The following is a 13,249-nucleotide window of genomic DNA, read 5'->3' as shown; positions in this document are numbered from 1 at the left end:
AAAATCGAACTAGCCGTGCTGAGAATATCGCCGCGGGAGTGGGGATTTTAAATAGCTGGCAGGTCTCACGATTTTTTTTTATTATTATTTAATTTATACTTTACAATCTGTTCAGCTGGACATTCGGTAAATTAAAGGTTATGATCGACGATAATACGGAATTCCCCAAGGAGCGATTACCCACATTTTAGTACCCCCCGCGACACGCGCTGCTTAACTTTGGCGATCGGACGAAAACCAGCATTTTCAGCGCGCTTTCGAGTGCATGTAGGTGGAATCATCACGGCGATACGCCAGAGTTGAACAAAAGCCAGGGAATTTTGCTCAACGCGCTAGTACTCAGCTGCCGCGGCATGCCGCGACATGCTCGAAACACCAGCGCGAAAGATAAGCGGTTTCTGCTAGAAACAACTGCTGCGTCTTTCTTTCTCCCTCTCTCTCTCTCGCTCATTCGCACATTCTTTAACGAGCTTTCTCCCTCATGGCTGAAAAAACATCCCCAAGTCATTAGGGGACTCGTACGTGTAGCATAAAAGGTGTTAGTGGCGTATATCGTCTCGACGTGCTGTCGAGGAAGACATTAAGAGTGTGTATATCTGCTGGGAGCCTATTTCTCTTCCCACCTGCCTCCATTTACGTCTTTCTTTTTGTAATTACACCACTGCCTGTACGCCAGACCTCATGAATGCTGTTTCTACATCTTAAGAGCACACCGTTTTAACACGTTGAATGCCATGGGGGTCACCGGTGACCGGCGCACCAAAATTAGTAGAAATACAGAATTTGAACAGATGTCAATAGTCATAAATTTGTTATTATTACCATTGTTGTCACTACAATTGTGTGACGAAATTAATGCAGTATGAAACATGTAAAAATAGTTTTATTTATACATGAAATATACATCTATTATGTGCGTCCCCCACCAGTGGCTGTCGAACATGGAAAAAATATGCTTTCTCCGTGTTTTACCCTAATGAACAATAACCTTAAGGAACGTGTAAAGATATAGGAGGGATTCGGAAATACAAATAATCTTATCTTATACTCTGAAGACTTCGAAGACTTACTCGCACGCACGCTTGTTGACAACCGACTCCTCTAGTCGACCTCTGACGCTTACACACACATTCACATGTACAGTGTAAATGTACCATCTTCCTAACACGCCTCCTTACATTTATACTATACACTTAATCGTATTTACATACTTTGACGAATTAGTAATGAAAACTTTAACACTTATTGCTTTATTTACACTCCTCTTAGTTTACATTCATCCATGACCTAAACCTTTCGAATTTCTCTCTACGCAGTGCCTTCGTAAAAATATCCGCAGTATTTTTGCAGTATGTACTTTAATTATATTTATCTTTGCTATCATCGCTATCTGCATCTAATGAATTCTCCTCAAAAACGATATATTTTGTGTCTGTTTCTATGACCTCTATATGTCTAGCTACTGCTATTTCCCCATCTAATAAGACTCTGTAACCTATTTCACTATATCCTAACAGAATTCCCATATCTGTCTTCTTATCCCATTTAGAAACTCTTTCTTGTTCTAGCCTTCTTACAAAAACTTTACTTCCATATAGATGTAGATTTTCAACACTTGGTTTTCTCCCGAAGAATATTTCAAAAGGTGTCTTTCTCTCTATGGTATTTGCCAGTATTCGATTTTTCAAATATGCCGCTGTACAAACTATTTCCGGCCAGTACCTTTTATGTACTTTCGCTTCCGCTAACAAGCAACGCGCCATGTCCATCACTGTTCTATTATACCATTCCGCTATCCCGTTCAATTCATGTACGTAGGTTGGGCAATTATTTATTCTGAGACCTTTATCCCTAGCAAATTTATAAATTCGATTGTTTAAATATTCTTTACCATTATCGCATCTCAATATTTTTAACCTCTTTCCCGTTAGATTCTCGGCTTCGTTTATAAACTGTACGATAGAATCAAACACCTCATCTTTTGATTTTATACAATAAATTCTAGCTATTTTACTATAATCATCGATAAATGAGATAAAATATTTCTCTCCATTGAATCCGGTAGTCTTAAAGGGACCGCACACGTCCGTATGAATAATTTCCATTATCTGCCTAGCCTCGGTTCGATTATTTTTGAAAGGTAAATTATGCACTTTACTTTCTATACACACCGTACATTTAAAAAATTCCTTTTCAAATTCATTCGGTATACCAGTCACTAGCTGCTCTTTACCCAAAATATTTAAGTATTTAAAATTTACGTGTCCTAGCATCCTATGCCATCTTTCCTTTTCACTCACTTTTGCGCCCGCACTTTTTAATTCACTTATTAATTTTTCGAAATCGCTAAAGAACGGTACTGAATCACTGTAGTTATCGGGTCTTATCTTTTCCAATCTCCTTCTGCATACGAACTGTAGCGCCGTCGACTCTTTCAAGTACATTTCATCGAACTTTTTCATTATTTCATACGCCGTTTTTTCTTCCCTAATATATTCCAATTGTCTATTTGTGATGGTACTGTAAATTATATTTATTGCCTTCAGATCCTTTTTGTCCCAGTCTTCACTGTCTGTTTCGGTCTTCGCTCTAGTTGTGACAATCTCGCATTCTTTATACTTGAGAAACATCGTTATTCTTTGTTTCCATATACCGTAATCCTCGCCATCGAATATAGGTATCATGATTTTTGATCTCTCCATTTTAATCGATTCCTTATCTCTTACTCAAGCGTTCCTAGTGCTCGAAATATATTTTTTCTCTTTATATCCTTTGAACGTTTCTTCCCTTACTGAAACTCACTCGAACTAACTCGCAATATTGAAAAACCACGCACTAAATAACTTGCAAAACTATGAACCAATATAAAGATATAGGAGGGATTCGGAAATACAAATAATTTCCTTTATTTAGCACACAACAGTTATACATATATCTTATATTTTGAAGATCTCGAAAACATACTCGCACGCACGCTTGTTGTCAACCGACTCTTCCAGATGCTTCTAACGACTGCCAATCGTCTTTTGTCCCAACTAAGGCCTGCACGCCCTCTGACGCTTACACACACATTCACCACATGTACAGTGTAAATGTATCATCTTGCAAACAGAACATTTCGACTTGGAAGATGTTTGATGGCAATTAAGGGCCTTGACAGTAGAGTAAAAAATGCTAAATTTTATAACGGTTCTTTAGAAATATTGCGAATCCGAATAAATATAACCGAGAGTTGGATTATGGTTTATGGTAGCCCCAGAAGGTAACAACATAGAACAATTATTTGGCAATGCGAGGAAATAATATGAGATAATTGATAATCGCAAAAAATAATTGAATCGAGCGAAATTGTATTACAGCGCCCTGGGGGTCACCAGTGACCTTAGTGAGATAAATTCATTAATGATGATTATACACCGTAACATATCTCTGGTAGGTAATATTTCAATATTATACGTATCGCATAATAAAAAAATTCATTTTGGCGCCACGGTCAAATCTTGTAAAACTGGCGTAGCATTCAACGTGTTGGATCCGTTAAATGGAAGGAAGATGTGAAACAAACTGTTTCGGGATATTCGATATGGTAAATTTTCTACGTGACGAGTTTTTCAACGGCACGTACTTATTCAGCGGCACGGTTTCATATTGCAATCAGTGCTCGAGCAAAGGTATATATTAGGTATATATTAAAATCTCTGTACATTTCACCATATTCATTGCAAATGTTTTAGGAGAACAATTCTCGTTCAGACCGTGACAGAGCGATTTGTTTCTGATAAAGATCCCGATCGCTTCTTGCTAGTGTTTGTTTTATTTAAACTGAGGTGGTCTATTACACGTGTTTGTTTGTTTAATAAAGAAACAAGTGATAAAATTATAATCGTCGATGTATATTAAAATTACTTCAAGTACAAGTACAAAGATAGTTTATGCCGGTCGTATCGCTCGATGCTACTGTTCGTCTCTACGTTCGCTATTCGACTGTATATCACTCGCTATACTGAACGTCCTAGAGGGCACGTCTATTTGTATCGACCGGTGTTATTATAAAAAGTTAGTTAGAGTTCATATGTAACTCCGGTTGACGATTGTAGCAGTACTCGACGACAAAACTTTCCGTAAGCGAAGGCGTAAGTGCCGACAGGCCTAATGCGCCATCGATATTTTTGCGGTTCTTCCGCCGAATACTTGGAAAAAGGTGTACGCGACAACGGTCGCGGACGCCTAACGAACGCGCGCGTAGTGGGGATATTGAGGGGCGACAAAAAGAAACGAATCGGATCATGAAAACAGTTGAGTGGTGACCGAGAAGCGAGAAAGGTCAGTCGAAATCGAGAGTGGTACGTAAAGAGTCGAAAATGTTAATAGATACATACTGTTAAACACCACCGAGTATTTCTTTGGCACTCTACGCGTCCTACACCTAATTCACTTCACGATTACAATAACGGCGATAATATTTTGTCCGGAGTTTGTTTACCTTTGAAACTAGCAGACTAAAACAACGTTGGTATTCCACGGCACAATAATACGAGTCTTTTGCGATTCGAATTTTCCGTTGACTTACGTGCCGCTACAAAACTTTTTCCAAAATCTTATCCAAACGAAAGAAGTTTCGAATTAGCACGAATTGGGGTTAGGTTTTTATTTTTAAAGATTCATTTTCTGCAGTTTAAACTCGTTTTAAAATAGACAGCCATTTGGGCGTTTTATTATGTGAAATTCGATCGATTGAGTACATGCGACGGAAGATCTGTACGTCGAAGAAAATGGGAATGACATTTCCAAGGCGTGATGTTACGAGTGTGCACCAGGAGCTACATTGGCCGTGTTACAACGTATCGCGATCGTCGAAGAGCACTTAGCGCACCTATAAGAAACTTAATGACCTCGTCTTGCAAACCTGACTTCAAATGAAAAACGGTCGTATGATTAATGCAACAGTGTGAAAGGTTAACAAATGTTTTGCAACTTTCCCTCCCTTGGGTGGGTGTTATCTGTTGAAATGGGTCTCGCTTCTAGGAAAATTCTATATTTTTTCCAGTGTTTAGTTTTTGGCACATTCAAAAAGGTCGGAAAACTTCAATGGGCCTAACGGCCATCAATATATTTCGGCACCGCGGCAGTCGATGTTCAGTTAGCCGTCGGAGAGCCAAGAGTGAGGAGTCGTTAATCGAGAGTTGTGATATCACACTACTGCATTAAGTTCACGTTAAATTATCATCGTTTTCTGTTTAATCCACTGTAATGAATCCATCTATCAATACATTATCATATAGAATATAGAAACCATTGGGAATCCTAATTTCTAACATTTCCGAATAAAGAATTTCTATAATACATTCATCCACGCGTTTGCTCTTTCTATTCCGAAATATATAAAAATCTCAACATTATCCACGTATTAGATGTTCTCCACCGACGATGCTTTAGCTCTTTGCAGACGAGTGTCGGCAAATAGCCGTCCGAATCTGTTTACAATTCCGGTCAGTTATTGTGAAGTGGCTAGCGTATGTCTATTTTCTGAGCAATAATCTTCTGCGTATTTACGCATGGGTATAGTAAACTAAACAGTATTATGTTTTTGATGAAAGAAAATTACAGATCTTTAGAAATCTTATCTTCCGTTTACCGTAAATTCGCGATGCAGGGTGATGGCCGGCTCAAAACAAATTTCAATCTTTCAATGGCACTACCAAACGAATCAGCGGGCTTTTTATATATTTTATATATTTTTTGTAATACTTTATACACGGCTGCCAAAAAATTCCAGAAAGAACATGTTCGATAGTGATAGTAGTGATGACGGATATTATTTTGAACCTGACAAGATAGAACACGACAACAGTGCTTCAGACAGTGCAAACGAACTACGTTCAACAAGGATACTACTCAGATGTTTCAATACTTCTAGTGATAGTGACAGTGATGATGAACTAAATATTGAAGAAAATACAAGCTTTTAACAACGAATAACGCAATCGTTCAACGTGCATATTTTCTCAACTGCGCGCGCCGATATCTCTCGTTCACAGCGACGCTCGCTCATCGAGAGGTCCCGTCCGTAAAGGTTAGCTTCCGCTTCAGATTTTACACGGCGTCACGTCTCTGGAAAATGCCCATTCTTTCGGATATGGACACGGGAAACGAGCCCAGATCCAATCGCGATTCAGGTCAAAGTTGAGCCGAATCTAACTGGAAGCTAATGCAAACGAAATTCGTTGAATTTAATCCGAAGCAAGCAAAGCGGATTTACCTGTGTTTCAAATCACGTTTCCGAACGACAACTTTCGAGCAATATCGTAATTATTCGCCGAAAAGGAACGAACGTCAAAATCGAGTTGCAGCTATTTCACACAAAGTTGTTAGAAAGTATTGTCGTAAATGTTGCAAACTTCCTGGGCTATGAAAAAATACCAAAATCACTTTTGCGTTCTTTTTCCTGCATCGAGACGACGATTAACTAAGTAAGTCAAAGTACAAGGTTAGTATACAAGGTTAGTACAAAGTATAAGCTAGAATACCGCATAGAGATATTTCCAGCTAATTCGCTCGGGTCATGTCGTTTAATTACTCGAACGTACAAATCGACGTGGATGAAAACTAGCGCAGTGTTCGAAATGAAGTTAGCTGGATGACGCGAATCAACTACTTTTTGTCTTATGGAAAGATAAAGGTCGCGACGGAAAGTGATTATAAAAATTTAATTGCGCGCGTGGTTTTTCGTGTACTTTTTTCATGGATGTTGCAAACAGCATAATCCTTTCGGGCTCCACCCTTAAATTGCAAAGAGAGCAGATAAAAACTTCAATTATTCTTTCATCCTTACTTCGAATAACGAACTCGGTCGGTATAAAACGCAAACGAAGGTATTTAACCATAGTTAAAGGAGATTAACCACGTTTCATTCGAGAGAAACAACTATCACGGGCTGAATAAACGAATTTATCAATTCTTTCAATATGATTTCTAAGATTTCTAACATTTCTCTTCTCTTTGATTGTACACACCGAAAATTTTCTTACTGTGTGCACGCATCCAACTATTGGAAAACACTGCACATAGTAGCAGCCATAGTATGAGTAGTAAGAGATACAGCGTTACGTCTTATCGATTTCTATTATCGATCTTTAAAGGAAGTGCAGATCGATGGAGATCGAACCAGTAATTACGTACCTGTAATCAATCGAAATGTACAATTTTCCTAATTGCGTGAAGTGTGTCGATTGTCTGTCGTATCCCTCGTTTCACGCGCGCGTTCTCAATTCCCACATAATTTCCGTATAAAACCGGATGGGACCTTAGTTGGAATATGATATATCGAAATGTATATTAAGAAAATTGCGTTTTACGAGCTCCTACAATGGATATATATTGCCTGAAAATCGACGTCTGGATCGACATAAAGATAAGGCGTTTATGACGATCGATGGAGGTTAGTTATTCTACGTCAACTACGTAAACTTCAGTACCCAGTAATTTTTCGCCGCGACCACCATGACATTAACCATGTTCATTGACGTCCATATTTAAGTAAGTGACTTTCCGCATTTATCTACTTTCTTTCTCGCGCAGCTTATTCTTTTTAATAACTTTTAGACACACACATTTTACGTTACTTTTCATTCATCGTTAGTAAATAATTCATCGGTTCGACATTTTGCAGTTACGTTACGATAACGATGCAGCCAAATTCTAACAAGCCATTGTCGCAAAATACATACTTTGCGATGAAAACGATACGTTCTTACAATCGATTATGCGTCGGTGCGTTCGAAATATGTAAGAAGATTTTCGTGATTTATATAAAAATCCATAAATGTCGAAAGGAAGAAACGTGGATGTGTAAGGTTAGAGTAACGCCGATCGAATTCTCGTTGTTTTCGCAAAGAAAGATTGAAAATGAAACCGCGAGGAGGATACCAATACCTGCAATGCAGTATACTTCTCAAAGTCCACAAAAGTCGCTGTTTGAAGCGAACTGTGGTAGAACATTTGAGATTCAAAATTACAGTGGAGGTTCTTTCAATTACGAAGTTTTCCCATAGTTGAAGAAAGTAGCGAAAATCGAACTCGTGCATCGTTGAATCATGAATGTTCTTTCTGCCTTGTAACTTGTTCGGTTTTCGAAAAGATTTTAAAAACCTTTATCTTTCACTTGTAATCTAGCGAGATTTAACTTTAGTACTGTTGAGAATTGTGGATCTTAGTCGCCGAAATAAATATATAAGAACACTCACATTACATGTAGAAATGATTTTAAAATAGTTTCAGATTTATTTAATATGTGATTTACAAGATATTCGTAGATACACATTGCATACGTCTCAGCACTCCTTTTGTCTCACCATCTTCCTTAACACCATGCGAACGGAACAGTTGCATTCTTCTGTTTTACGAGACGCTGCGCACGCACGTACTACCACACATATTCATACTCATACATGTGACACTACTACTCGGCTGATCAAGTGTACCACACGAAGTTACACACATCGCAATAAGTGCACGGTCCAACGAAGAGAATCAGCGACGAATGTATTTCTTACTTAGGGATTAATAATCGATTAGTCGTCGTTGTAAGAGAAAATATGCGCTAAACGTGCGATATACGAGTGATCAATTTAGAAATTAGACTCACGTAGTTCGATACGAATTATTTTCGATTCCACGATTTAAAAGGAGCAAGGGGAAAGAAAAAATCGCAAAGCGTATGCGCGAGAAAGTTTCAAAAACTGCAGTCGTGGTAACGGGAATATAAATCTATAAAGTTCTCCCAGTTCAGCAGAGAAAACTTTGTCCAGGAAGCATGCATTATTTACGTAGAACTGAGGTGAAATTTGCCTTGTTTTATCAACGATATTTGCTTAAAAGTTGCTTGAATATATAGAGCTGTATTCTCCATTTAGTTCTGGATAAGAAGTTTGCAAAATACGCAGTTGCTTAGTTTTAAAAAGTTAAAACTAAGATTTTCCATTTTTCCAAATATCTAGCAGCTGAAATTTAAATTACGTAATTTCTCAGAATCTTTTGGCGTAAATCGAATTTTATCTTTAACCATAGCTACGACATCCATTTGCAAAATATATTGTGTGATAAAAATCGCAGCTAACCGAGCTTCTCAAAGAATGAACAAATTTTGACTCTTATCGAATTACAACTTTTTTTTATATCTAAAGCTTTGATGCGTCTTTTAATAGCTTTCTAACATTCAATGATACGGTTCGCTAGACTTTTTCGACAACAATTTCCTATCCACTGGTTTTAGTCGAAACCCGAATTTTCTTATATCGAAAAACGTAAGATCGTAGATATATGGACATGAAAGGAAAGAAAATAAAAAGAGAAGCACTGTTTTTATTAAAATTGAATCGACGCTTTCATTGGTACGTAATTCGGATTTTTAAGATTGAACCGACAGATCCTACATGTACCGATAACGCTGCTTTTAGGTTAACGTTGCACCGAACAACTTGCGTTTATCTTTCCTAGACACGTTTTATATTACGTGCAACTTTTCAACACGTTTGTTTTGAAACGGGCAAACTTCTATCTCCGACGTGTAGCAAAGATATTGAAAATTTTTATAGAATCAAGAAGTTCAAGTAAGAAGTAGAAACAAATATGTAGTTACTTTCCAAGTTTGTCGCGCATCGAAGCAAACGAACGACAGATTTGTATCGTAATCCATCAAATATATAGATGTCGTGGTAGTCGCAATCGTACAGTTAAATTTTCACCATCAACTTTCAAACTCCTTAGATGGCGCTTTGCCGATACAATCGCCGTTTCTCTCAGTATTAATGTGCGTGTTCCATCTTCCACATTTATCAGAAATTTCTTTTTCAAATACATTCCAACTCCTATTCTTTGGAAGATCTAAAGAGGCTATCTCATTAGACCCAATTTCCACATTGCGTGTGCACAAACTAGTACGTAAAATTGTCCAAATCTAGTGTAATTTTAACTATTTGTTTTAATAAAGTAATATAAAAGAAGATACATCGTCTCACGCTATTATTCAGTGCTCGTTAAGAGGAGTAAACCGTTAGTAGTTCCAGTCACGATCCATAGCGTCGATAGGGTTACAACGGACTGCGTTATTTGTCGAAACCGTGAGCACGTCGTGACCGAACTTGTACAGTTAACAAAGTCCTCTCAACTGTACGTTATCTAATTGTAGCTTAATTTAGATTTACCAGACGATCGATAAAGAAGAACGATCATCGAATATACAAACGTAGAACGATACTAAAATAATAATAAGAAATAATAAGAAATAATAATAATAATAATAATAATAATAATAATAATAATAATAATAATAATAATAATAATAATAATAATAATAATAATAATAATAATAATAAGAAAAAGTAGTCGGTAGGAAAACAAGAAATATTGGCGAGAATGCACGAAAAGAAAACGCAACCAAAATCAAGCTTAATCGAGCACTATGGAAAAGTCGATAAAAGTCGATCCCTTTAGCCAAAGATAAGAACAAGAAGAAGCGCTCGCTGCGTCTCGATTTTACAACTGATATTAATAGGCTATCTTTCTAATTCTTTCGCATTACCTCTCGCATTCCAAATTTCATCTTTTTGTTTCAATGAAACAAAAATAGTAATTCAATGTTTATAAAAATATATATAGTGTCTATAAAGAGTTTTATTATAAGAATTGATAGATTTTGATACTTTATCCGATCTTAACCTATAATTTATGGTTCTATGGTAATAGCCTATAGCTATACTTTATTAATCATTGCAATTGCAAATTAAGATCGTGTTCTCAATTTGTTATAACTATGTATATCATGTTCCGTAAATCTTCGCAGGTCTGTATCACGTTCACATTCTGATATTATCGATTTGCATCGTAAAACTACGTTATAGACCACTTTTATTACTCTCTTGAAATGGTAATTACGTAACAACAACTAAAAATTGGATTGAACATCGGTTATCGATCGAAACACTAATACAAGTAAATATTATACATTATGGGAGCTGCAGCAAAGCAATTAACTTGTGCACATTTGATACACTTGATTATATTTACCCCATAGCGACGCATCAAATTTACAGAACGATTAAACAATTTGATAGACTAACAAGCTCGATATTTCAGCTTCTCGTCTGAAATTGTTTGCGATTCGAGACCATTATCGATTAGATTATCGATAGAGACGTAGAAAAGGTACTAAAATATTGAGAAAGAAAGAAAATTAGCCAACTTCAGGGCAATCATATTTCCCCACGGCAAAGGCGATTACTAGTAATCGCTTCGATATAACAATCGAGTCTTCTTTTCACTAGTTTTAATCGATTCGTATTTCAAATTGACAATTCTCGATTTTCCTGTAATTTGGTGTCGAAAGACCGCGTGAAGTCTTTTATCGAAGGTTGGAGAGGGAACATTATCTTTGAACTTTCTCGATACAAGAACATCTTGGCTTCAAATTCGTTCATTTGAAATCTGAAATTCACGATGTCGATTCAAATTTCCGATCCTGTTCCTTAATACTCGTAGTCGAGGGATAATCCCGAGCTTAGACCTCGACCGTACATATCGAGAGGTTCGAGTTCTCTCGGCTTTACGCTATTCTACTTCGCTTTCGTTCGATGCTTCAAAAGAATCTACTCTTTCGAACGCTTCCAATCGACTGTTGCATCTTTAAGATATATTCGTTCCGGTATAACTGAAAAACCGTTTTCTTTTGTATAACCCTTTATGCACAGATTTATAGAGGATTCGAGAAAACAGGAACGGTATCAAAATTTCAGCTAAAAATGTATTTATGTGTAACGTATATGAATATTACGAAAATTACCGAGTCAACCTAAAATTGCATGTTCCGACTGCATTAATTACGATGAATTATTAAGTTGCATCGCTGTATCTACTCTCGATAATAAATGAATATCCTCGTTGTTTTGAACGTAATTTTCGTTAAATACATATTTCGAGATTAACCATTGCTATTCATATACATTGATTAATTAGATATATTGATATATAATACATATATTGTTAATCAATATATATATATTGCTTATTATTATCTACCAATTATGTATATATAATTCATTGATATTCATTGACTAATTATATATGTTATATATGTATAGATTAATTAAATATATTGATATATAATATATCTATTGTGAATAAATATATATATTGCTTATTATTAACTACCAATTATATATATATAATTCATTAGTATTCATATACATTGATTAATTATATATGTTATATATGTATAGATTAATTAAATATATTGATATATAATATACATATTGTTAATCAATATATATTATTATCTACCAATTATGTATATATAATTCATTGATATTCATTGACTAATTATATATGTTATATATGTATAGATTAATTAAATATATTGATATATAATATATCTATTGTTAATCAATATATATATTGCTTATTATTATCTACCAATTCTATATATATAAACGTTGCATTAGTGAAAAGAACAGTTTTAGTCGGTGAACCGATACGTATATAAATATGAAACGATGCGATTTATCGGCTAGTGTAATTACATCAATATATATATATTGCTTATTATTATCTACCAATTATGTATATATAATTCATTGGTATTCATTGACTAATTATATATGTTATATATATAGATTAATAAAATATATTGATATATAATATATCTATTGTTAATCAATATATATATTTCTTATTATTATTTACCAATTATATATATATAATTCATTGGTATTCATATACATTGATTAATTATATATATAGATTAATTAAGTATATTGATATATAATATATATATTGCTTATTAATATCTACCAATTCTATATATATAAACGTTGCATTAGTGAAAAGAACAGTTTTAGTCGGTGAACCGATACGTATATAAATATGAAACGATGCGATTTATCGGCTAGTGTAATTACAAAGTCAGAATTCGAAATGTCGCATGGTTGGTTTACAAGCTCGTCGGGTTGGTGAAATTTTCATTTACAGTCGGACGGCGAAAGCAACGTGGCCGAAAAAATTTAATGGATCTGTTTAAACGATTTTCGCGGTGAATTTGCGCGATGCAGGCAGACTGAGCGCAACAGAAATGTTTCCTCCACACAAAATGCTAATTACTGTAATTGACGCGTATTTTCTGGTCGAATTTTGCGAACCCGAGGAGAGTAGCTTTACTTCTCATCACCTCCTTTTATCGTTGATTTCAGCACCCGTCGCT

At 35.7% G+C, this 13,249-nt stretch overlaps 1 protein-coding gene and 2 long non-coding RNA genes across 10 annotated transcripts in view; 2 read left to right on the top strand and 1 right to left on the bottom strand.

The window, feature by feature from the left end:
* LOC100651821 (latrophilin-like protein LAT-2) overlaps window positions 1-13,249 on the top strand; it is a 73,305-nt gene that overhangs the window by 49,519 nt on the left and 10,537 nt on the right. The gene's annotated exons all lie outside the window — the stretch shown is intronic.
* Window positions 4,352-10,003, top strand: LOC125386864. Its single transcript, XR_007227346.1, has 2 exons — window positions 4,352-7,536; window positions 7,670-10,003. It is a non-coding gene; the product is annotated as an uncharacterized LOC125386864 (long non-coding RNA).
* On the bottom strand, window positions 8,245-12,054 carry LOC125386866. The gene is made up of 2 exons (XR_007227349.1): window positions 11,065-12,054; window positions 8,245-10,942 (listed from the first exon to the last, which is right to left on the bottom strand). It is a non-coding gene; the product is annotated as an uncharacterized LOC125386866 (long non-coding RNA).

Source organism: Bombus terrestris, chromosome 18 (assembly GCF_910591885.1).
Source record: "Bombus terrestris chromosome 18, iyBomTerr1.2, whole genome shotgun sequence".
Classification (NCBI taxonomy): Eukaryota; Metazoa; Arthropoda; class Insecta; order Hymenoptera; family Apidae; genus Bombus; species Bombus terrestris.
This window is presented reverse-complemented; position numbering and strand designations above follow the sequence as displayed.